The sequence below is a fragment of the Petaurus breviceps genome, unplaced genomic scaffold (assembly GCF_028583685.1).
Source record: "Petaurus breviceps papuanus isolate PSGF00001 unplaced genomic scaffold, PetGlider_PUasm1.0 90849, whole genome shotgun sequence".
Classification (NCBI taxonomy): domain Eukaryota; kingdom Metazoa; phylum Chordata; class Mammalia; order Diprotodontia; family Petauridae; genus Petaurus; species Petaurus breviceps.
In genome coordinates, this window is record NW_027187361.1 from 5,384,587 (window position 1) to 5,410,775 (window position 26,189).

A 26,189-nucleotide genomic window follows, 5' to 3' on the forward strand; every position below is an offset into this window, starting at 1 on the left:
GGAAGATGGGGGATGGGGTGGGAAGGAGGAAGAGAATGTGAATCTCAAAATTTTAAAAGAATGTTAAGATAAATAATAAATTAGAATGTAAAAAAAATGATCAACCCTAAATTTGTGCCTTTATACTTTCCTCCATATTATTCCTAATTGTGCCCTCTTGGTCCAAGCCTTGGTCTCTCTCCTTGAAAATAGTTAGCATCACCCCTCCCCGCATTTTGGTCTTGTCTGAACGATGAATCCCTACTGCCTTTAACCAACCCTTAAATGGCATTTTTTTTTCCAGCTTATTATTCTTCATGAAATATGATATCCATAACTGAAAACACTATTCCAGAAGTGATTTGATCAGAGCAAAACAGAGGTTTAATGACCTTCTTATATCTGGATTCCAAGCCCAGTGCTCTGTCCACTGTGGCACCTCGCTGCCCTCACTACTGATTAGAGGAAGGCGACTAAAACAATTCGGAGGTACCAACTCACATCTCTCTAAAAATGACAAATTCTAGAGGGGATGAGAGAGAAAAAGTACACAAATGAGCTGCTGGTAGAGTAGTGAACCTAGTCTTCCCAATGTGGCTTTAGATTATATTCATTTTTGACTGTCACAAGTCCTGAGGTCCTACAGACTTCCAACCCCTACACGTATGGTCAAGGCTTACCTGGAACATATTCTCACTGCAATCTTGACCTTTTTCTCCTACTTTCTATTCCCTTATGAATGCACACTCTAAAATCACATTGATTGTAACCACTTCCTCAGCACTCCCAGATCTGAGATTCTTATGCCCTCAGGTCTCAAACTAACCTTGAAAAACTTCAAAACCATTTTTGCCAGTGTTCTTCTGGCTATTTGCTGATACTCCTAAATAACCCCTATAGAATTTCAACCACTCTTCTTTTGAGCTATCTCTGTAATGCAAGGAGTGGGGAAGAAACATTCCCATTCCAGGGCCTTTTCTTACCCTCTCAGCCTTTTAAACCCAAGCTCCTAAAAATTTCACTGAACCCCAGAATGCTACAGGGTAGTTGGCTGAAATTTATTCTCATTCAAAGGATACTGTTCTATATATTCATACTGCAAAAATTAAGAAGATGACCCTGGAGTCAGGAGGACCTGAGTTCAAATCTGGCCTCAGACACTTAACACAAAACTAGCTGTGTGACCTTGGACAAGTCACTTAACCCCAATTGCCCTGCCTTCCCCCTCCAAAAAACAAACAAAAAATTAAGATGAAAAATATATACCCAACCCATGGCCCATATCTGAAGTTCTGAGTTTACACAAAATCTACCGAATATTGAAGACTTCTTAACAAAATCTACCACCCCCTAGGATTTCTCCTGGGGATATTAGAACCAAACTTATACCTAGATTTTCACAACAAAAGGGAAAGATCACTCATCTGCAAGAGGAACATAGCTCTAGAGTGAGAAGGGACCTTAAAGACTGCCTACCTCTCCACATTTGCATGGGGAAATTGAAGCATGTGGAGGTTAAGCACCTTGCCTAAAGTGACACAGTAAGTGTCTGAGGTGGGATTTGAACCCAGATCCTGTGACTTCAGCATCAGTACTCTTTGTCCTTTACAATACTCTCAGCACTTACCATGTTAGCACTCAGGAAAACAATACATGAAATTCAGAGCAAGCAGAAGTCTCATACCCAAACCAATATACCATGACGGCTACCTTTCTTCCTTCTCTGAAGAGTCTAGTCTTCCTCAGAGACCTTTACCATCTTCTCCATTTAAAATAGAACCCTGAAGTTGAGCACCGCTTTCCTACCCATTCTAGAGGAAGAATCATTTAGATATGAGAGTCAACACTTCTCACTGTACCTGAACAGTTCCCATCCATTACTCACAGCAGCAATAATGGAAAAGATCCAGGGTCATTTCTCCACATCACAGCTCTGTGACTTAATTCTCTTTGCATCTAGCTCTTTGTCCAGGAACTTATATTATAGGTACAAGAACTCTTGTCCTTGTGCAGGAACCCCTTGGAAATAACAGTACTGCCACTGCTGTTGGCTTTTGTTTCTGTCAATTCTAACTTCTCCAAGGCACATCTAACTGCTCTACCACAGCTCCCTATGTTGCCATCTCTGCAACTACGTAATTCTCCCCTTATTGGCACCCATGTTTCCTTGGTACTGATGGATCTCCAAAGGACTCATGTGTTTCTCTGATGCCTATGGTTCCCTGAAGGGCCCAGGTGACTGTGCACCTTTTCCTTCAGAGAGCTGAAGTTCATTTCTGTTTACCCAGCTTCAGTATCTTCAGGTCTAGCTTTCTCTTTATCTGTCTACTTGTTTTATTTTCCATTCAAAAGCCAATTCCATTGTTCAGATCTATGAATAGCCATGCTTCAATCAATCATCCTTAATGTGGTTTTAATGAACCAATGAAGTTCCAGGACAAGTTCACACCCTATCAAAGAGGCACAATTAAAAAAGAGCTAACCTTGATAAAGAATTAACCTTGTAAGGGAAACAAATTTTGCTAAAGAGACACAAGAAGAATATAGGAAGACCCTACCTGGATCGTCCTTGACACATCTCCTAAACAGAGAGGTGCCCAGATAACATACAGTTATGAATAGCAATCTATTTAGTAAAACCATTGGTGCAAATATAATTCATTGCATGATGAGGTCTTTCATAACCCCTCACCAACTGGTAAGCATTTTTACCCCCCCAATTAAAAATCATGTTGTATTTATTATGTATATGAATTGTTCCCCCCAATAAAGTTTAAGTTCCTTGATGCCAGAAATTATTTAATCTTTGTCATTGTAATCCCAGAACCTAGCATAATGTCTAGTACAGAGTAAGTGCTTAATAAACGTTGGTTCATTGAATAAATGAGCTGGATCCAATCAGGCAATCTAGAAAAGGTTATGCTCTTGCAATGATCCTGAACTTCTTACTGTACAGATTTTCAACACCAGTGTTCATTTAAGGAAAATGTATTTTCTGTGAATCATTTAATATCCAAATCTCAGAAGAATCAGAATTTCAGGATACCCAAAGGTCAAAGGAAAGATTTATGGTAAAAGAAAATACACTATAACATACACCAATAACTTGGATTCAAGGAACAACATAAAGAAAAGATCATAGACAATACTGACTCAAGAAAATTGTTTGACCATATATACAGGCAGGTAAGATACTCAGAGTTCTAGACTTGGAATCAGGAAGAACTAAGTTCAAATCCTACTCCATTTATTAACTGTGTGACTGAGGTCAAGTCTTAACCACTGCCCTCCTCAGTTTCCTTATCTGTGAAATGGGGATAATCATAGGACCTAACTCAGAGGATTGTTGTAAGAATCAAATGAGATAATATATGCATAAGCTTTATAAATCTTAAAGCATTACATAAATGCTAGTGACAATGATGATGATAATGATGTAGCAAGAAAGGTGTGACAAATAGGAGTCCAAATGTGGCACACTTGAGCCAAAAGTATTAAAAGCACCACAAGACCCATCTATGGAATATTGATAGAAATAAGTGAATGAGTCACATAGAATAAGAAACTGTAGTGACTGTGATTTATATGTAGATGAAGTCAAGTATCCAGCCTAAATAATAATAATTTATTCTTATCTCTCCATGGCATTTTATATTTATCAAGTACCTACACATGTGTTATTTTATTTGCCTCTTACAACTCTGTGAGGTAAATAATTAAAACTTTATTATCTCTGCTATATTGATGGAAAAATTGAGACTTAAAGAAATTACTTATGCAAAGTTATGTGTGTGTGTGTGTGTCCAGCAGTCATACGGGCTAATTCAGTGTCATGTATAATTATTTAAAAGTAGAACACAGTAGGAAGCCTGAAGTGTAAATCTCTTGTCTTGGCATTGTGAGCTCTAAGCCTTTGCCTTAATTTTTCATAGATTTTCTCAATGTACTCAATCTGACCTCTTTTATGTTCTCAGAAACTCCCAGTTCCCTTTTTTTTACAAAGCTTCACTTTTTAAAAATCTGGTTACTAACAGTTCTTTTGATTTCTGCCAAAACCAGTGATCTTTGAAATGTCTAATTATTCATAAATCTAGAAACTGAGGCATGGAAAAATGAAATTATTGGCCAGATGCCTAAATAATAACTCACATTCATACCCTACACTTAGATTTACAAAGAACTTTCCTCAGAACAGTCCTGTGAGGTAGGTAGTATAAGTACTTTATCCTAAATATACCCAGTTAATAGACAATAAAACTGTCAGAGAGGTAGTCTGATAGATATTAGAACAAGAAGATGAACAACATAGATATGTGAGTATGTGTTTACCTCAATCACATGAAATTCTTTGCCATTAGTAAGGGTAAGAAGTGGTTTTAGTCTTTTTTTTTTTTTTACTATCAGTCAGTGAATAAACATTTATTAAGTTCCTATTAGGCATTGTACTCAGAGTAAAAAAAGTATTGCCCCACGCAGTTCACAAACAAATGGGAAGACAAGAGACAAACAAGTACATCCTAACAAGCTATATACAGAATATATAGAAAATGAATAAATAGCAACAGAGGTAAGGTATTTGAAGTAAGATGGTTTGGGAAAGACTTTCTGTAGAATATGCTATTTTACCTGGACTTAAAGGAAGACAGTGTTAGAAGCTCTAAGTCAGGGGCAAGGAGAAAGAAGAATTGGAAAGAAAAAAAAGGACAGGTGGTGTATAATAGGGGGGGAAAGGAAAAAGGGAGGTGATATACAATCACTAAGGACTGAAGTAGTATCAGAGTTACCAAGTCTGACACCAGTCTGTGATCTTAATAAGACCTTGTACCTTTGGAATTTGATATCTGAAATGGAAAGAAAATGAAGTTGATCTAGGATTCCATTTTTATTTGAAAAAGGATCTGATTCTGAAGGCTTTGCACAGGTGAAATCCAAATTTGCTTTAGTCAGAGTTATATATGAGCATCTGGGAAGAATTTTGCCCTAGGTTTGTTTTCTCATGTAGTCTCATTCCATTAAGAAAATTTATTACCTAAAAGCTGCCCTATTTGGTCTTAAAGGTGTTGTTAGGTGCATAGTAGATAGAGCCTTGGAACTGGAGTCATAAGACCTGAGTTCAAATCCTCCCTAGATGTGATTGTCTCAATTTCCTCATCTGTAAAATGGGGATAATAACCTATCTCCTAGGGTTACTGTGAGGAACAAATGAGATTATATTTATAAAGTGCTTAGCACAGTGTTTGTCACATGGTAGATAAAATGTAAATATAAACTCTTCTTTTTCCTATCATCATCATCATCATCATATGCTGATTTTATAATAGTATCAACAATGATTCTGAGATCCAAAAAAAAATTATAACGGATGGGCCATTGTACAGAACCTCTGTAGTTAACTGTTTCCCCTTCTTCTAGCTCAGTTAATTATGTCCCCAAAGGGGAAGGAAACAGATAAGGAGGAGTTCATGTGTTAATCAAAGTACAAAGACCTCTCTGTGCCCTGGTACACTTGGGTTTTGCTGCTGGAAATAAAAAGTATCTTGTCATTGTCAGACAAAAAGTTTGACCACACCGCTGATGGTCTTTAAAAACTTGATTGACAACTCTAGAGACACAATTAGGCCAGGAAACTTTGTGAAGTATCACCAATGACAGTTTGATGAAGAACATATAGAGGAAGAACCTCGATCTTGAGAGCCATTCACTCTACGCATTTTTGTGGGGTAGGGAAACCTATATCAGAGGGAAGAAAGGTGAAGATCAGATTTCCCCCCTTCAAGAAGAAACTTCAAAACCCTGTAGTAACAGCATCACATTTTTTTCTACCTGTGACCCTCATTATACCTGTGTTCTCTATGAAGAGGTGTGCTAGAGTCACTTGGAACCAGTTTTTGAGAGTTGATTTTTAAATTTTCTTGAGCATTTTCACCTCAGAAATCAGTAAAAGCTACAAATCTGGGCTTGACTTGTTATTTTGTTGATTATCTAGACTTAAGAAAGTGATGGAGAAAATGTTTATAATGTAAATTTCATTTTAAAGTGTTTTATGTCTACCTTTTTTAATTTTCCCTGAGACCTGGTTGTTAAACATTTATCAGCATACATCTGACTCACAGTATGTGCCACTTTTCCACTAATGTTCTCTCTATTTCTGGGACAACTCCCCAAGACTAGGGAGGAAATATTTTGTGGCTATTTTTCTCACTATATCATTTTAGTAAATAATCTATCTTTGAATAAATTGTGTCTATGGCTCACTATTAAAGATAAACACACAACTTGAGGCTCATGATCTATAGTTTTAATAATATGGACCTGCCTTTGAAGCTAAGATTGTGAGTGAAAGTTCAGTGTGGAGGGAGAATGAGCACAAATATTGAGTATATACTATTTGTGGAGCACACATATAGGGAAACCCCATGGCAAGATAATTCATAACTAACATAGAAGGCCACTGATGTCCTTCAAGGTGCTTCTCCCCAAAATGCTAGGTTGATCTATTATCTGGCCACCAAAGGTCCACTCTTTTAGTAGTTCACTCTGTGACTGACAAGTCTTTTACAACATGCCCAAGAGGTGGTCACCCAGCCTCTCCTTGAAGCTCTCCACAGAAGCTCATTAACTCCCAAAGAATCCTACTTCACTCTTGGACAACTATAATTATGAAATTTTTCCTTATGCTAATTTTTTATTATCAGTGACTTTAACCTGATTCTGTTTTCTGAGGCCAAATAAAATAAGTCTAATCTCTATTTCAAAAGACAACTCAAAGTCTTTATGGCAGGGATAATTTCTTTGGTCTTTTTTTTCGCTCAAGATTAATATGCCCAGTTCCTTCAACATATCTCTACATTACTTATATTCTACTTTCCTCACCATCCTAATCCCCCTTATCCAGACATGATCGAATTTATGACTCTCTCTCCTAAAATGGCATGTCCACTGAAGGATGTAAATCTCTAAATGTGACTTGGTAAAAAGAGTAGAGTGGGTATATAATTTCTCTCATGCTGTATATAATTTCTCTCAATGTAGCTTAAGGTCATATTAGAAATTTGGGCTTCCATGAAATACTTCTGACACATATTGAGTTTATAGTAAACTCAAATTCTCAAATTTTTTTTCATGAACTATTTTCTAGCCATGTTACCTCCTTCCTTTATTTGTGTAGTTGATTTTTTAACTCAAATGTGAAATTTATATTTATCCCCATTTAACTTCATCTTATCTAGTTTTACTTTACTATTTCATATACTACCTTTAATTTCTTTTGGGTCCATAATTCTAGCCTATTCAGATTCTGAGATTTCAATTCTGATGATAATATGCTAACTCTCATATAACAAATGAAAATATAGAATTACACAGGGTCAAGTACAGATACCTATGGCAATCTACTGGAGATATCTCTCTTAGTTGAGCTTAACTTGTGAATAACTACCTTTGGACATTCATCAAGTCATTAATTCACCTAACAGTAGTATCAGTTAATCCATAGCTTTCTAACTTCTCTACAAGGAGATTTGGCAAAATGCTTTTGCTGAAATCCAAGTGTAGATGAGGTTCTTTAGATCTATCTATTTATTAATTTTGAACCAATCTATGTATACTACTAAAAAGTAAAGTTTAGTCCACCATAACCTCCTCTTTATCAACCAGTGCTATCTCAGAGTCATCCACATTTCTCTTACTAATTGCTCACAAGTAATGCCTTCAATAATAACACTAAGAATTTTGGGAAATAGAAGCAGGAAATTCCATGACCTCCCCTCACAACCACCTCAAATAACTATAAAATATGACTCTAAACAAATTTTAGAGCTACAGAACACGCAAAGTGACAGAGAAAAATAAATCTCCCATTGAAAGCAGCCTGGCAGGCCAACAGGAAGGATTCATTGTAGTGCACTGTAAGCCCAGCAAAGTCCTGTGTGAGCCATGTGGTTTTGACCCTATGGCAGCCCCAACCAGTGCAGCCAATGTGCCGCTGCCACCTCTTGCCCTGGGGGCAGGGGCCAGACTGCCCCCTTCCTTTCCAACAGAGTTCCAGATTGACCTTTTACTTTTTTTTGACATTTATGGGTTGAAAAGTAAGAAAACCTCCACAGCTGCTAGTGATTCACCATCCTGAAGTCAGTTCAGGCAGCATCTGCCATGTGGCTGCCTTAGGAGCTCCTGGCTTACAGATTGTAGGGGGACAAAGTCATCATTCAGAGGGTAATCACTCTTGCTTTAATCTTCCTGAATTTGGGTCATTTTCTTGGTCAGTGGTCTTGGACTGAGAAATGCCAGATTGCCAGTGTAGTGTCTGTAGAGAGGGTACCCTCCTCAGACCTCTGAAAGCATTTGAAAACCCCCTAGCAATTTGGGAAAAAGCTCTCCTCTCTGGAAGCAGAGTTCTACATTGGCAAAGAGCTCAAAAGTCAAGTAATTGGCAACATGAACAATCAGAGGAAGCACAAACAGAGATATAATCCTTTTTGGGGGACAAAAAGGATCAAAGCATGGAATAGGAGGAAGACAACAAAGTCAGAACTCCAGCATCAAAAGTCTCCAAGAAAAATTTGAATTGGTTACAGGCCATGGAGGAGCTCAAGGAGAATTTTGAAAATCAAGTAAGAGAAGTAGAGGAAAAACTGGGAAGAGAAATGAGAATGATGCAAGAAAATCATGAAAAGAGAGTCAACAACCTGACTGAAGAAAATAAGACCTTAAAAATAGACTAACTCAAATGGCCAAAGAGGCCCAAAAAGCCAGAGAGGAGAAGAATGCCTTAAAAAACTGAATCTGACAGATGGAAAAGGAAATTTCAAAAACTCACTGAAGAGAATAATTCCTTCAAAATTAGATTGGAGCAAATAGAAGCTAATGAATACATGAGAAATCAAGATACTATAAACCATAACTGAAAAAATAGAAGGAAATGTGAAATATCTTATTGGAAAAACCACTGACCTGGAAAATAGATCCAGGAGAGATAATTTAAAAATTATTGGACTACCTGAAACCATGATCAAAAAAAAGAACCTAGATATTATCCTTCAAGAAATTCTCAAGGAAAATTGCCCTGATATTTTAGGATCAGAGGGAAAAATAGAAATTGAAAAAATTCACCAATCACCTCTTGAAAAAAGATCCCAAAAAGAAAACTCCTAGGAATATTATAGCCAAATTCCAGAGTTCCCAGGTCAAGGAGAAAATATTACAAGCAGCCAGGAAGAAACAATTTGAGTATTGTGGAAACACAATCAGGATAACACAAAATCTAGCAACTTCTACATTAAGGGATCAAAGGGCTTGGAATATAATATTCCAGAGGTCAAAGAAGCTAGGACTAAAACCAAGAATCACCTACCCAGCAAAACTGAGTATAATGTTTCAGGAGAAAATATGGTCATTCAATGAAATAGAGCACTTTCAAGCATACTTGATGAAAAAAACAGAGTTGAATAGAAAATTTGACTTTCAAATATAAGAAGCAAGAGAAGCATGAGAAGGTAAACAGGGAAAAGAAATGATAAGGAACTTATTAAAATTGAACTATTTACATTCCTACATTGTAAAACAATAATTATAACCCATGAGCCTTTTCTCTGTATGAGATTAGTCAAAGGGAATATATGTATATATATATATATATAATGTATATGTAAACATACATATGTTTATATAAGAGGGCATATATGTGTATAGATACATATGTGAGTGTGTGTGTATATATATACATGGACAGAGGGCATAGGATCAGTTGAATAGGAAGGGATTATATCTAAAAAATCAAATTAAGAGGTGAGAGAGGAATATAATGAGAGGAGATAAGGAGAGATAGAATAGGGTGAATTACCTCATATAAAATAGGCAAGATAAAACTGTTATAATGGAGGGGAAGAACAAGAAGGCAAAAGAGAATGGGTCAACCTTGCTCTCATTGAATTTGGCTTAAGGAGGAAATAACATACACAGCATATTGGGTTTCTTTCCCTACCATAAAGTATAGAGGAAGAGGATAAGAAGGGGATGATAGAAGGGCAGGAAGATTGGGGGGAGGGTAGTTAGAAGTACACACTTTTGAAAAGGGACAGGGTCAAAGTAGGAAAGAACAAGTGGGGGGAGGGATAGGATGGAGGGAAATATAGTCACTCTTTCACAATATATCTACTATGGAAATGTTTTGCATAACTACACATGTATAACCTACACTGAATTGCTTTTCCTCACAGTAGGGGTGGATGTAGTAGCAAGCACCCCAGCATAAACAGTGTGGCTGCCCAACACAGGTTCTTAGATCTGCTTTTCTAAAGGAAAGCAACTCAAAATGGGTTAACAAGCTTGCTGTAATCAATCAAACATATAATTTACCTAGTTCAGGAGGAAAAGTCAGCACCCCAAACTTCAGAGTATACAGATAGAAGTTACAAGCAGAAGTTACAAGAAGACAGAGAAATATTTCAAGCAGACAGGGCTCCGTCTGACCATTACATCTACATCACAGATTCCCCAGAGAGGGAATCATCAACATCTGGGTTTTCAAAGCCGGGGGGCTCAACGACTGCCCAGAATCTCATCTGGTCGAATCACACAACACTTCTCAAAGCAAACCCCAAAACAAAGCCTCACATCAGGGTTTATATAGCCTTCTCCTGGCTCAGAGAATGTCACAACCCTCTTGACCCACTGCCCAATCAAAAAGTATCTCCTGAAAATCAAGCCTTCAGCCACAGGCTCTGGGTGCACTGAAGCCTATCAAAGGGCCTAGGGGCAGGGAAGATCTTAAATCCACATTCCCATAACAGTGAGCAAAGAGGGAAGAAGGGGAAGAATCTAGAAATCAAAGTTTTAAAATCAAATGTTAATATACATGTATACAAGGGGCGGCCAGGTGGCTCAGCAAGTAAGAGCACAAGCTCTAGTGTTGGGATGACCTGGAGATCAAATCCCGGCTAAGACACTCAGCACCACACCCAGAAATAACTGGCTGTGTAACCTTGAGCAAGTTACTTAACCCCAATTGCTTAAAAAAATATATATATATATACATATATATGTATACATACATACATACACACACAATTTTTTTACATGCAAGTGGGAAATAAGATATACAGGCACTGGGGTATAAAAATCCATCTTGCCCCACTAGAAAGTCAGAGAGGGAATGGGGGAGGATATAAGAGACAGAAGATTGGGGAAGGGGTATTTAGTAGGATCGCGATTTTGGGATGGGGGTAGGGGAAAGATGGAGAGGAAATTTATAACCAAAATCTTGTGGAAATGAATGTTGAAAACTAAAAATGAACAAATTAAACAAAAAAAGAAAAAATAATTGTGCAAGAAATATTTTTTTCAATTTTATAGAAATTGTTATAATTTTCTACCTCTACTCCTGTCATGCCCTATCCATTTGTGATAACTGTTATGATTCTTTTTTTTTTTAAGCAATTGGGGTTAAGTAACTTGCTCAAGGTTACACGACCAGGTGTTTCTGGGTGGGTGCTAAGTGTCTGAGCCCGGGATTCGATCTCCAGGTCTTCTCAACACTGGAGCCGGTGCTCTTACTCGCTGTGCTACCTGGCCGCCCCAACTGTTATGATTCTTGTTATCAGTGACAGACCATTTGCAAAAAACAGACAAATTAATTTTGGAGCTAAAGAAGAGATATATCTGAATAGAAGTAAGAAAAGTTTTCCCTGAGTTTACTATGGCTTTTTAAATCCCATGGCAGATATATATACACCATGGGATTTAAAAACCCATAGTCTATATATTTTAAAAGCCATATATATGTGTGTGTGTGTGTGTGTATGTGTGTATGAATATTAGTATTTTCTAAATTTGAACCAAAAATAGCATTTACCATTCTACAAGTATATGAAATAATAATGTTTGGATCTAAAGAAGAAAAGCTTAATGAGGAGACAACTGAGGAGGAGTACAGCCAAGTGTAGTGAAGAGGAAGAGACGGGGAATAAGGAGAACTATATTCTAATTCTGCCAGTAGCTTGCTCTGTGTCATTGGAAATTCATTAGATTTGTCCACTACTCAGTTTCTCATCTATAAAATGAGGAAATTGGACTAGATGAACTCAAAGTGCCTATCCAGCTCCTCAATGAATGCATTTAGCTAGGGAGTTAAAGTTCAAATTGGGTGTTCTGGCTCATTGGAGCCAGATTTCAATTGTGACCTCAGCAGTTTAGTTATGATAAAGGGTGGACCCAAGGCATTCAGCAGATGTCACTGAGTCATTCTTTGTTTGTCTTCTTTTATATTAAAACTTGATTTCTTTTTTAGAAAAGATATTTTTATAAGGCAAATATTGAAAATGTTTTCCCAGACATAATATCAGGGCCAAAGACTATAACAGATATCAATGTTATCTGTATGTATTATGTAAGAATTGTCTTCAACATGGCTTTGCAAAGATACTTTTTTTATCTTGAGCATCAAAAAAAAAGAATATTATTTTTCTTATCTCCTTGTCATAGCCACCTTTCAAAGAAGCAGAATATGTTAGCTCATTGTCAATTACCTATTAACTGGATCTAATGTAAATTGAATTTGGGGTATAGAATGTGGAAAACTTGTCATGACTTTGGACAATCTGCTTCACTTTTCAAGGCTTCACCTTCCTCACCTGTAAAATAAAGGGTTCAACATATATTATTTCTTATTTTGTCTTTCGGTTTCAGATTATAGTCATAGTAATAAATATTTATAAAGTGCTTTAAGGTTTATGAGCACTTTACATATATTATCTCATTTAATCCTCATGAAAAGCCTACAGGATAGGTTTTTTTATCTCCATTTTACAGATGAGGACATGAGGCTGAGAGACTTGCCCAGAATCACAAAGGTAGAAGGAATGAATTCTAATTGTGACACTGCAAGGAATATACTGTGTGACCTTGGATAGTAGAAAGCCAAACATGAGCAGCTCTCCTGATGACTGCTGATGTGAATAGCTTTAAGGTTCTGATCACATAATATAGTGAACTCTCTATTTATTTAACAATAAACTAAAGTGAAATGGTCACAGAAACCATAGTAAAACATTCACAACAATATCGCATAACCACTTATTATTAAAGTGGCCACATAGTCTTAAACAGAAGATATCATTGAGTAAGTCCTTAACTCAATCATTCTTAAGGAGTACAAAGTTCTCCCACCCCTATGTCACAATACAACATGATCTGGTTAGTCAGCACTAAGTACCCAAGTTCCCTTCTTTCATCTTGTCTTGAGGCTGAATCCCAAACTCCATGGTTCCTCTTCCATGCTTCCAGTTCTTGCCTGAATTCACCCTACTGGCACCTGGATTCACAGGTAGACAGCTCCCAGTTCCTGCTCCAGCTCCACACGTCAAGCTTAGCAGTGTTACAATAATGGTCACACGCATTTCGGCACTATCGTCAATTCACTTTCTGCCAGTAAAATCAGCACAGACCAGCAAACAGGGCTTCATCTGAGAAAACAACACAAATCATCAGTAAAGTCCAAGGACATCTGAAAACATCAGTAAAACCCTCCTTCAGGACTTCTGTAAGTAGACAATAAGAAGGTCCTCTTTCAGGGCTTCTGAAACAGTAGTAACGTCCCAGGACTTCTGTAACAGCAGCAACCAACCTCTATCAGCAGATAAGTCTGACAAAGTAACAACACAGAGAGACAAAGCCTGGGTACCACAGTCATTCTTCTTCCCAGTTCTACTCAGTCCCAGCTGTGCTCAAGCTTCTATATATCATTAGATCTCCCTATTCCATACCCCTCTTATGTCCTTCTTGTTCTGGTCTTTGGCAAGCTCCTCCCACTGTGGGCTTCATAGGTTCTATTTCTAACAAAGACTTGACATAATCACAGGTGAGGCTCAAAGGCACTTGAAGAGGTGAAACAAGGAGCTAAATACTTAAACAAAAAGCTAAGTACGATTGTGCTTGCCATTACAATAGGTCATTTAATTTGTCCAATACTCAGTTTCTCATCTGCAAAATCAGGTTGGACTAGATAAAGTCCAAGGGCCTATTTAGCAACTCAGTGAGTAAGCCTGGTTAGGATATTGGGGGGCAGACCACTGTGAACTACTATGAAATTCACAAAATCCTGCAAATTTCTCTGGGCTTCCCTTTATTCACATATAAAATAGGGATGTGGCAAATAATGTGGCAGATAATTTCTAAAGTCCCTCTCAATTCTACTTAATGATTTTGTGACTTGCCCAACATCACACAGCTGATGATGGCTGTGTCAGGATTTGAACCAAGTGTTCAGTGTTCTTTTCATTATACCTGACTCCCTTCCTTTCTTCTGTGAAGAATAATTTTTTATCAGTTATTTGTTTAGTCAGTAGACAAAATCAGGTCCTCTGGAAAGGTGATCATGCTGTAGAACCCTAATGGAAGGGAGCACAAAGGTTATCAATGCATCAATAAAGTATTACCACTGTATGGTGTTTTGTAGCCAGTACTATTGTCTTCTGGATCTATTGGGACCTGCAGCCCCTACATACAAGGCAGGCAGTTTATAAACCTATGGGGCACAGGGTCTGCTTGACACCAACTACTGAGACTGTACAAGTCATATCTAGGATCATACGCAAACAACAACAGGGTTGAACAAATTGTAGTCACACTCTACTATTCCCCATCTTTAACTTTAGGAAGAGTATAGTTTTCACATATTTTACATTTCTGGTATTCAATAACTAATCAGAGGAAGGATTTGACCTATTTGTAAAGCACATCATATGTAACCCTTTGACCACTGTCATGTTCTCTTGATGGCAGCACATTAAAAGGCTTTCCTCCTCTGGATTCAGGTTTACCTTCACCACATCTGAAATGCCATTCTGGCCCAAAACACATGGGGCATTCAGAAAGACATCTTCATTAATGTCATATAGGCCCTTAATCAATGTGAAAATTGGGTGTGCTCTCCTAAGATTCTTCATAATGCTTTCTGCCAGGTCTGCCACAGATAAGACTCAAGAAGTATAGCCCTTCAGCTTGATCACCTCATAAGTACGTTCAACTACCTGTTTATGAAAATCTTTCCAATTCTCTGAATCAACATGAGTTCCCAAAGCAGGAAAAAGATTCTTCAGAGTTACACCAGCAACATTTACACCATTTCACATAGGAACCCTGGATTCTCCATGTTCCCCAAGGACCCATCCATGACAACTTAAAGAATGGACACCAAGACTCTCCCTCATTAGGTAATGGAAATGGGAAGAATCCAGACTGCAACCACTCCAAATAACACGATTTTTAGGAAAGCCACAGCTTCCAGGCTACACATGTCAAAATATCCACTGGACTGGAAAAAATAATCAGCTTGCAATTAGGCCTGTATTTAGCAATATTGTGAATGATGAATTTAAAGATACTCACATTATGCTAGACCAAATTAAGATGATTTTCTCACTCCTGTTGATGTGCCCCAGCTATAACAACAACCAGTTTTGGGTTTGTAGTCACATTATTGTCTTTGCCAGAAACAATCTTTGGTGCTTTGAGGAAATGAACATAAGGTATTACAATAACCACTGTTTGGGGCTGCCATATTGTTGTAGGAAAGCTAAAGTTATAAATCCAATCTCCATCTTAGCGATTTTTTTTCTTTTTTTTTTTAAACGTATACCATTTTCATTGCAATTAGTTCTACTCCATAACCTCATTGTGTCATGAAAATGACCCTAGGGTCTCAAATGCTATGTAAATAGAAGCTGTGGAAAATACCATGAATAAGAAAGATTGTGATTTAATCCCAGATTTCATCTACTGATCAAGTACCAGTTTAGCTAAGAAAAGTTATCAGTTGGTTGTCCACAAGGTGATTAACCTTTAGGCAAAGTAACTCATCAGATAAAAAAAATAATTTCAATATAGTCTTTGGTTCTATGATGAAATATCCTTTCTTGCTAAAACCAACCTCTTCACTTGTGGTTTGTTTTTTTTTTTTTTTTGCTTTTTGGAGGGCAATTGGGGTTGTGACTTGGTCAACGTCACATGACTAGTTTTTGTGTTAAGTGTCTGAGGCTGTATTTGAACTCTGGTCCTCCTGACTCCAGGGCTGGTGCTCTATTCACTGTGCCACCTAGCTGCCCCTTCACTTGTGTTCTTAATCCCATATTAACCCATCTCTCCATGTTACATCTTAATTATTCTCCCTATTCTCTCACCTTCAATGTGAAAAATTCTATGAGTAACTTGAGAAGATCATCTAAGCCAAGCTTACATTTGATTTGGTGACTTGGTAGTTTCAATACAATGGTGGATTCAAGGGTGTTGAATAATAAACAATAAAGATATAGTTCAAAATTTTGTTCTAAGAGTTCAGAGAGGACCTACAAGACACAACATTCTATACTTCACAGGGATAAAGGGAATGAATTCAAAGCATGAATCCCAGGGCTTCTTGGCAAAATGATGTAGAATCAACTACACCAACCAAAATTACAGAATGAAGTAGAGACAGTGCACAGAACACCGAATCAGGAATGAAAGTTGATATGATAGATATATCAAAGAAAACATTAAGCAATATCATACATTGTTGCATACTTAAAGAGTACTAAAAAGTGATTAACTCCACAATAATTGCAAGTAGAAACTCATAGGAAATAATGTATTTTTAAAATAGGGATTGCATGAAGACCTAGGAGAAATTAATCAAAAGATAAAAAGAAGAAACAAAAACTCTAGTGGAAAGAACTGGAAGGAAGGTATGGTAGGAATGGTGTAAAAGGTATAAAAGATGAAGTGGTAAACCTCACTCATGAAGTAGACTCCCTTAAAAACTAGAATAAACCAAACAAATTAGTTACTTCAGGAGACACAAAGAACATTTCCCAGTTGATAAATTTTCAAAGGATATGAATAGGTAGTTTTCAGAGAAAGAAGTCAAAGCTATCTGTAGTCATATGAAAAAATGCTCCAAATCACTAATGATTAGAGAAATATAAATTAAAACAATTCTCAGGTACCACCTCATACCCATAAGATTGATTAAGAATACAGAAAAAAAAAGAAAATGACAAATGCTGGAGCAGAAGGGAGAAAACACATATGCTAATGAATAGTTGGTGGAATAGACCAGCCATTCTGGAAAGCAATGTGGAAATATTCAAAAAACTATTAAACTATGCATATGTATTTACTCAGTTATATAAGTACTACTATATCTATCCCCTAGAGACCAAAGAGGAAAAGAATCCATATGCACAAAATATTTATAGTAGATGTTTTTCTAGTAGCAAAAAATTAGAAACTGAGGGGATGCCTACTAATTAAGAAATGACTGAAAGAGTTATGATATATGGTATATGAATGTATTGGAATGCTATTGTGGTGTAAGAAGATCCATATGAACTGAAGCAAAGAGAAGTGGGCAGATCTAGGAAAACAATAATAACAATAATAAGTTGCCATGGGCTGCTTAGTGTCCAGCACTAAGCATGGTTGGAGACATGGATAAGAAATGACCAGGCCTTGTGGGTAGTTCAAGGAAGAACCATCAAATCCATTTATTGATTCTTAGTACAAAGTTTTTATAGAGCAATGAGATAAAAAAAGACTTAAGTATTCTTATCCTTATCTTAGTCTGTCATATCTTGGAAGTAGCATGGCAATGAGGCTTTGTTCTCTAGGTGCCAGAAAGTCTTAGGAAGAGTCAGTTAACTTCTTTCATGTGCATTTATATTACAAAGATTGCTCTCGAGAGCTGGCTTCAAGTCCTCAGCCAAAGCCACCATCATCGAGGGCATTTGCATAGGAGCCGACCACCTAAGAATAACTAAAGTCTTGGGGAAGAGCCCATTGGTCTCAGAACTCAAACATCATCCTTATAAGTGTAACCCATAACAAAGAACTCAGGAGCTAACAACAAAAAAGTCGCATCTCAAAGAGCTCTTATATTAAAGTCCACTATTAGGATTAATATCTAAGTCCTGAATCAGGCCTCTTTGGCTCCCCACAATAAGGTGTCAACTCTGAAAGACTAACACTAATCAACACAACAACCCACCACCATTCCAAAGGACTCATGATGAAACATGCTATAGATCTCCAGAACTGATGAACTGATGGACTCAGAGTACAAATTGAAGCATTTTTTCTCTTTCTTTCTCTCTTTTTTAAAAAAATGAGTAATGTGGAAATTTATTTTTCTGTCTATACATATCTGTAATGTCTTTTGTTTTCCTTGCCTGCTCATTTGGTTAGGGTAGGGGAAGGGAGAGAATTTGGAACAGAAAAAGAACAATCTCTATGCTTTAAAAAAAATGAAAAAACAACTGCTTTAAAGAAATAATAGAACAAAATTAAAGAATTCAAAAAGAAGATAATATAAGATCTCTGATAGCTAAAACAACTGATTTTGGAAATAGGTTAGAGATAATATAAGAAAAATTAGGCCCCCTAAAATTAATAATTTTTAAAAGCTTGAACATGATATTTCAAGAAATCATGAATAAACACTGCCCATATTTACTAGCACCCAATTATATCATGAAAAGAACTCCAAAAGGAAAATTCTCCTAAATATTATAGCCAAAATATAAATCTTCCACATCTAAGGGAAAAAATTCAATCATCCAGAAAAAATTCATTTAAGAACCAAGAAACAACAGTCATAATTACACATCCTAAAAGTTTCTTTTAAAAAAAATGACAACCCTAAAAGACATCTTGGAATGTAGTATTTAAAAGGTCAAATTGACAGGTTTACAACCAAGAAAACTTTAAAGGACAGAATAATATAACAGAGAAAAATTTAGATCTTAAATGGAACAGAGAACTTTAGAATTTTTTTTATGAAAAGGCCCAATCTAAGTAGAAACTTTGAAATATAAACATAAGGTAAATGTATTTGCCTGGAGGGAACTGTATTATTTCTACCAGATGGGATGTACATGAAGTAAAGTGTACAAAGGTGGAGGAAAGAATGGGGGAATTAGAGATCTGAGGAAACTCATTTTTATCTGAAAGGGAACAAGGATTATTGAACACACACAGTATGGTGTAGAAATATATCAAACTCAAAAAGGTAACAAGACAGGATTGGGGTAAGGTGGCAAGCATTCCAAAATAGGTTCTATATGTGCAATCACGTAAAGCATTTTCATATAAATCATTTTTGTGTGAGAAAACTAAAAAAAAAAAATGAAAAAATGTGAAAAATTTCATGTCAGTGTGTATTCAGATAGCATTACTTCTTTCTCTGTAGGCAGATAGCATGTTTCTTCATGAGTCCTTTGGGATTGTCTTGGAACATTGTACTGCTGAGAATAATTAAGCCATCCACAGTTGTTCATAAGTTATTGCTGATACCATGTACAACATTCTCCAGGTACTGCTAACTTCACTTTGCATCAGTTGATATAAGCATTTCCAGACTTTTCTGAAATTATCCTGCTTGTCATTTCTTATAGCACAATGATATTCCATCACAATTATATATCACAACTTGTTTAGCCATTCCCCAATTGATGGGCATCCTCTTGATTTTTAATTTTCAGCCACCACAAAAAGAAATGCTAGAAATATTTTTGTACAAATAGACCCTTTCCTCCATTTTTAAAATGTCTTTCAGATATTGACCTAGCAGTGGTATTCCTGGATCAAAGGGTATGTACAGTTTTATAGTCCTTTGTGCATAGTTCCAAATTGCTCTCCAAAATGGTTGAATCACTTCATAACTCCACCAACAGTGCATTAGTGTCCCAGTTTTCCCACATCCCCTGCAATATTTATCATTTTCCTTTTTTTTGTCATGTTAGCCAGTCTTATAGATTTGAGTTGCTACCTCAGAATTGTTTTAATTTGCATTTCTCTAATCAGCAGTGAGATAGAACATTTTTCATATCACTATAGATGGCTTTTTTTGTCTGAAAACTGCCCATTCTTATCCCTTGACCATTTATTAATTGAAGAATGGCTGTATTTATATAAATTTGACTCCATTCTCTACATATTTGAGAAATGAGGCCTGTATCAGAGACATTTGCTGCAAATTTGCCTTTTAATTTTGGTTGAACTGGGTTTTTTTGTACAAAATCTTTTGAGTTTTATGTAATCTAAATTGTCTAACACTTTATAATAATGCTCTCTATATCTTGTTGGGTCTTAAATTCTTACCTTATCCATAGATCTGACAAATAAACTACTTTATATTCTCCTAACTTTCTTATGATATTACCCTTTATTTGTAAATCATATACCCATTTTGATCTTATCTTGGTATATAATGTGACATGTTGGCCTATATCTAGTTTCTGACATACTGTTTTGTAGTTTTCCCTGTAGTTGTCAAAAAGTGATATTATTTTCCCCAAAGGCTTTGGGGTTTGGGTTTACCATAAACTAGATTACTATGGACATTACCATAATATAATGTGTACCTAATGCATTCCAGTGATCCAGCACTCTATTTCTTAGCCAGTACCAGATTATTCTGATAATCACTACTTTATAATACAGTTTGAGATCTGGTGTGGCTAGAACAACTTTCACATATTTTTCCCTTACTTCCCTTGATAGTCTTGACCATTTGTTGTTCTTCTAGAATAATTTTGTTATTATTTTTTCTAGCTCTATAAAATAATTTTTGGTATGGCACTGAATAAATTGATTTAGGGAGAATTTTCATTTTTTATTATATTGGCTCAGCCTGCCCATGAGTAATTAACATTTTCCCAGTTGTTTAGATATGACTTTATTTGCTTGAAAAGTGTTTTGTAATTATTTTCATATAGTTTCTGGGTTTTATCTTGACAGGCAGACTCCCAAGTATTTCATATTGTATAGTTATTTTAAATGAAATTTTCTTTCTATATCTTGTTATTGGTCTTTGTTGGCAATATATAGAAATGCTGATGATTCATGTGGGTTTATTTTGTATCCTGCAACTTTGCTAAAGTTCTTAATTATTTGGGGTAATGTTTTAGTTGATTCTCTAGGATTTTCTAAGTATACCATCACATTGTCTGCAAAAAATGATAGCTTTGTTTCCTCATTGCCTACTTCAATTCCTTCAATTTCTTCTTCTTCTCTCATTGCTATTGCTAGTATTTCTAGTACAATATTGAATATTTGAGGTGAGAATGGACATCTTCACTTCAACCCTGATTGTATTGAGAAGACTTCTAGGTTATCCCCATCACAGATTATGCTTGATGATAGCTTTAGATAAATATTATTTACCACTTTAAGGGAGGCTTCATTTATTCTTATTTCTCTAGTGTTTTAATAAGAATGGGCGTTATATTTTGTCGAAGGTTTTTTCTGCATTTCTTGAAACACTCATATGATTTCTGTTGGCTTTGTTACTGATAGGCTAATTATGCTCATAGTCTTTCTAATATTTAACCAGTCCTAAATTTTTAACATAAATTCCACCTGGTCATAGTGTATGACCCTTCTGATATATTGCCTTAATTTCCATGCTAGTATTGTTTTTATACTTTATGGATCAATAATCATAAAGGAAATTGGTCTGTAATTTTCTTTCTGTTTTAGGTATCAGCACCATATTTGTACCACAAAATGAGTTTGGTAGTACTCCTTCATCTATTTTTCCCAGATAGTTTATATAGCATTGGGATTAATTGTTCTTTAAATGTTTGGTAGAATTCACTTGTGAACCCATCTGGCCCTGGGAATTTTTTCTAAGGAAATTCATTGATGGCTTATTCAATTTCTTTTTCTAAGATTGAGTTATATAAGAATTCCACTTATTCTTCTGTTAAACTGGGTAATTCATATTTTTGTAAGTATTTATCCATTTCATTTTAGATTGTTAAATTTATTGACAAGATAGCTCCTAACAATTGTTTTAATTTCTTCTTCATTGATGGTGAATTCACCCCTTTCATAAAATGCATTCTCATTTAAATAACATTATGGAGATAGGTCATGGAATCCATCCCAAAATGGAGAACAGAAAAAGAAGAGCACATATGTTTGCAGAAAGCTTGGCACAGGACTCAATTATGTCAAATAATCCCAAGTGGGAGCAAAGGAAATTGAAAGGAAGAAAGTAGAATAAAAATGGAAGAACTTGTCCAGCATTTCTCCAGCAATCTCTTCACATCATTACTAGTCATACAACCACCCCACACATTTAACACTTTAACATCTCAGTTCCATATATGTTATGTAGGGATAAATGACTGGACCAGGCCAAGTGCACACAAAATAATTCTCTGCTGAAGGCATCTGAATTCTGAAAAAAAATGGTCAAAATAAGGGAAATAGAGGATGATATATGAATGATAGGATATTATATACTTCTTTTCTCATTTATTTGACAGCTTTCTATATAAGCTACATATGAATTAGAGATATCTTTGATGAAAATGTAAGAATGAATCCAGCAATGTTTCACAAATGACTTTCTAGTAGACACAACTTTGAAAAGTGGTGAAAATAAAAATCCAATTGCATTTATTTATTGATTTTTTTTTAAAGTATTTGACTCAGTGCAGTGGACCAAACCCCTAAAACCTCTCTTCAACAAGATATCTCCTTTGTACTTCTTAATATCACACAAAAGATTTCTTGATGCATGTTTTGATTATTGATTATTAAATGTGATATAATATGGGACATGTGCTTGTCAGAAGTGTTTGTCAATGTCATGATGTTGACTTGACCAGAGAGATTTCCTATAGATTATGAGGTCCTTCAGATGTTCATGTTTGTGATGATAGAATCAAGCTCCTAAATACTAAAGAACTTCTTCAATGACATCTATAGTCACTCATCCACATAGAAGACAAATTAATGACAAATATCTACTGTCCAGACTATGTCATGCAATTGATTATAGTGCATTGAGGTAATACATCACTCATATATCTGAACAGACTCTAAAGATGATGAACTAATCAGAAGAAAGGGACAAGTTGGAGTGCATTTGGGAGTGTAGTATTTTCATCATCCCCAAACTCCTCCTTGTCATAGAAACTTATTGTTTAAACTCCAGTATTCTCTATCAGAGAGACAGTGTGGTGTAATAGATTTAGAATTGTCCACAAAATTAGAAATACCCAAATTCAAGTCATATCTCTGACAAATGATGTTTATATGACTCCTGGGTGAGTAAATTAAGCTTCCATGTAAGAATTTAAGCCAAAAAAATTTCAGGCCATGTGCCAAACTCCATTAATAGAAAGAGTATCCTTGTTAGGAATTCCCTATATCAATGAAATCACAAGTCCATTCCAAAAGGGAAAAAATTTACAAAATACTATGTGGCTGAGTATCATGGTTACATAAAATGGAGCACTATTTTTAAAGAATTAAAATCAGGGCAGTTAGGTGGCATAGTAAATAGACTATCAGCCCTGGAGTCAGGGGGACCTGAGTTCAAATCCAGTCTCAAACATTTCACACTTACTAGCTGTGTGACCTTGGGCAAGTCTCTTAATCCCAATTGCCCTGCCTTCCACTCTCTGAAAAAGAAAAAAAAGAATTAAAATTGTAGGTGAGCAAAAATCAATGGACAGATATGTGCTGTATGTAATTAAGCTGTAGCATATTACCAACAATAAATTGAGTCTAAGAAGTGAAGTTAATCAATCAATAAGGATTTATTTGCAACCTACCATATGCCAGACACTGTGCTCAGTGCTCAGGAGGCAATTAAGGTAATTCTACCCAGAATTAGGAAGACTTAAATGCAAATCTTACTTCAGACATTTAAATAGCTGTTTAACACTGGACAAGTTCCTTATATCTCTGAAGCAGCTTCCTCATCTCTGGAGAAGAAGAATAATAACTGCCTCACAAGGTTGGGGCAGTAAGATGGTACAGGGTATAGAGTGCTTGAAGTCAGGAAGACTCATTTTCCTGAGTTCAAATCTAGCCTCAGACACTTACTAGCAGTGTGACCCTGGGAAAGTCACTTACCCCTGTTTGTCTCAGTTTCCTCATCTGTCAAATGAGCTAAAGAAGGAAATAGCAAACCAGTCCTGTATCTTTGCCATAAAAAACAAAAAACAAGCAAACAAACAAAAACAAATGAGGTCATGAAGAGTTGAATATGCCTGAAAAAAATGACTCACCTCATAAGGTGTTATAGGAATATAAATTTTTAAGATCTTCCCTGCCCCTAGGTTAAGTGCACCTGGAGCCTGTGGTGGGAGGCTTGTTTTTCAGGAATGCCCACACCTTGGTGCTTTGTGATTGGGCAGTGGCTCAAGAGGGTTGTTACATTCTCTGAGCCAGGAGAAGGCTATATGATCCCTGATGTGAGATTTTGTTTTGGGGAACACTTTGAGAAGAGTTGTGTGATTTGACCAGACAAGACTCTGGACAGCCATTGAGTGTCCCCCAGCTTTGAAAAACCCAGAAGTTGGTGCTTCCTTCTCTGGTAACTGACTAGGTATAGATGTAATGGTTGGACAGTTGGAGGCCTGTCTGCTTGATATGTTTTTCTGTTTTCTTGTAAGTTCTGTCTGTATACTCTGAAGTTTCGGGTGCTGACTTTTTCCCCTGAACAAGGTAAATGATATATTTGATTGATTAAAGTAAGATTGTTAACCCATTTTGAGTTGCTTTCCTTTAGAAAAGCAGATCTGAGAACCTGTGTTGGCAGCCACCCTGGGAATGCTGGGGTGCTTGCCGCTACACAAGGCTGAGGATCAAATAAGATGACATATGTAGAGCATTTTGCTAACCTTAAAGTTCTATATAAATGTTAACTAAAAGGACAAAAGTGACATCATCCCTTTCACAAAAGATATCCAGAAGGAAAGTACAATGGGAAAATGAATTGTTAGTGGCAAAGGATGACAGATGGAGAATCCAGTTGCTTCAATGGTGCACTCAAAATGTTAAAAATACACAGAGGAAAAACTATGCTGAATTGGGTACATCAACCATGGGAATTTATGGGAGGACATGGATAGGAGAAGCACAGAATCAGCAGATGTGCAAAGGCTGTGATCTGTGTAACAATGACCTACATCAATGAGATCACAGATCCACAGAGCACAGGTACTGGAGTAAGAACTGGCAAACACAATTGTGTGTATATTCCCAAGAGAACAAAACGTATTTACCCTAGATTAGTAGTTTTTTTTTTCTAGGACATTCACAATGAGACTTCTTTTAAGAATAGAGGCATTTCCCTTTGAAAAGTCATTGAAGAGGGATAAAAAAGAAGCTGCTTTTGAAATCTCATTGAAAAGAATCTAAAACTAATAATAGTTTTCTTTCTTGTAGTTACCTAAAATTATGAATCAGAAATATTAGAGAGACAAAGTTGTGTATTAAAAAAAACAGTCCTCAATTTAGAGTCAGAGAAATTGATTTTTGTACAGACTCTACTACTAAATTTGTGATCTTTGGTGAATCACTTAATATCTCTGGGCCTCAGGTTCTCCCATCTATAAACTATAGGCTTTGTGCTATACTGTCTCTAAGGTCTTTTATCTAATACTTTCTATGTAACTAAACATTTAGAAATGTATTTTGTATATACAATAATCTTAAATAGGAAAGCAATAAAATGATGTTGTTCTCATTGTTTAGCTGTGTCTTACTCTTCATGACCTTGTGGACCATAGTACAAGGATATTGTCTGTGGGGTTTTCTTGGCAAAGATATTGTGGTAGTTTGCCATTTTGTTCTCCAGTGGATTGAGGCAAAGAGAGGTTAAGTAAATTGCCCAGGGTTGCATAGCTATTAAGTGTTGGAGATTGGATTTGAATTCAAGTCTTCCCAATACCAGGCCCACCTTTCTATCCACTCAACTACCTAGCTGCCTCAATATAAGAACTATTGTTGTTCAGTCAGTTCATTAGTTGACTCTTCATGACCTCGAAAGGGGTTTCCTTGGCAAAGATACTGAAGTGGTTTGCCATTTTCTTCTGTAGCTCATTTTACAGATGAGAAAATTGAGGCAAAGAGTGACTTGCCCAGAGTCACACAATTAGGAAGTGTCTAAGGTCAGATTTGAACTTAGGAAGATGAGTCTTCCTTCGCTCCAGGTCTGGTTCTCTCTCCACTCTGCTATCTAGAAGCTTCACTTTAACACATTTTTGGGGAAGGAAGGAAAAAATAAAGACTGGAGAGCAGAAAAGAGAAGGGAGGAGTAAAGTGGACAGATGATTTTGTATTTTACATCTTACATTGGCTCTATACTGTCGCTCTCAATTTCTATGTAAATTAGGCTATGAATTTATTTTATTCCTCTTCTTGTGGTATTTTAT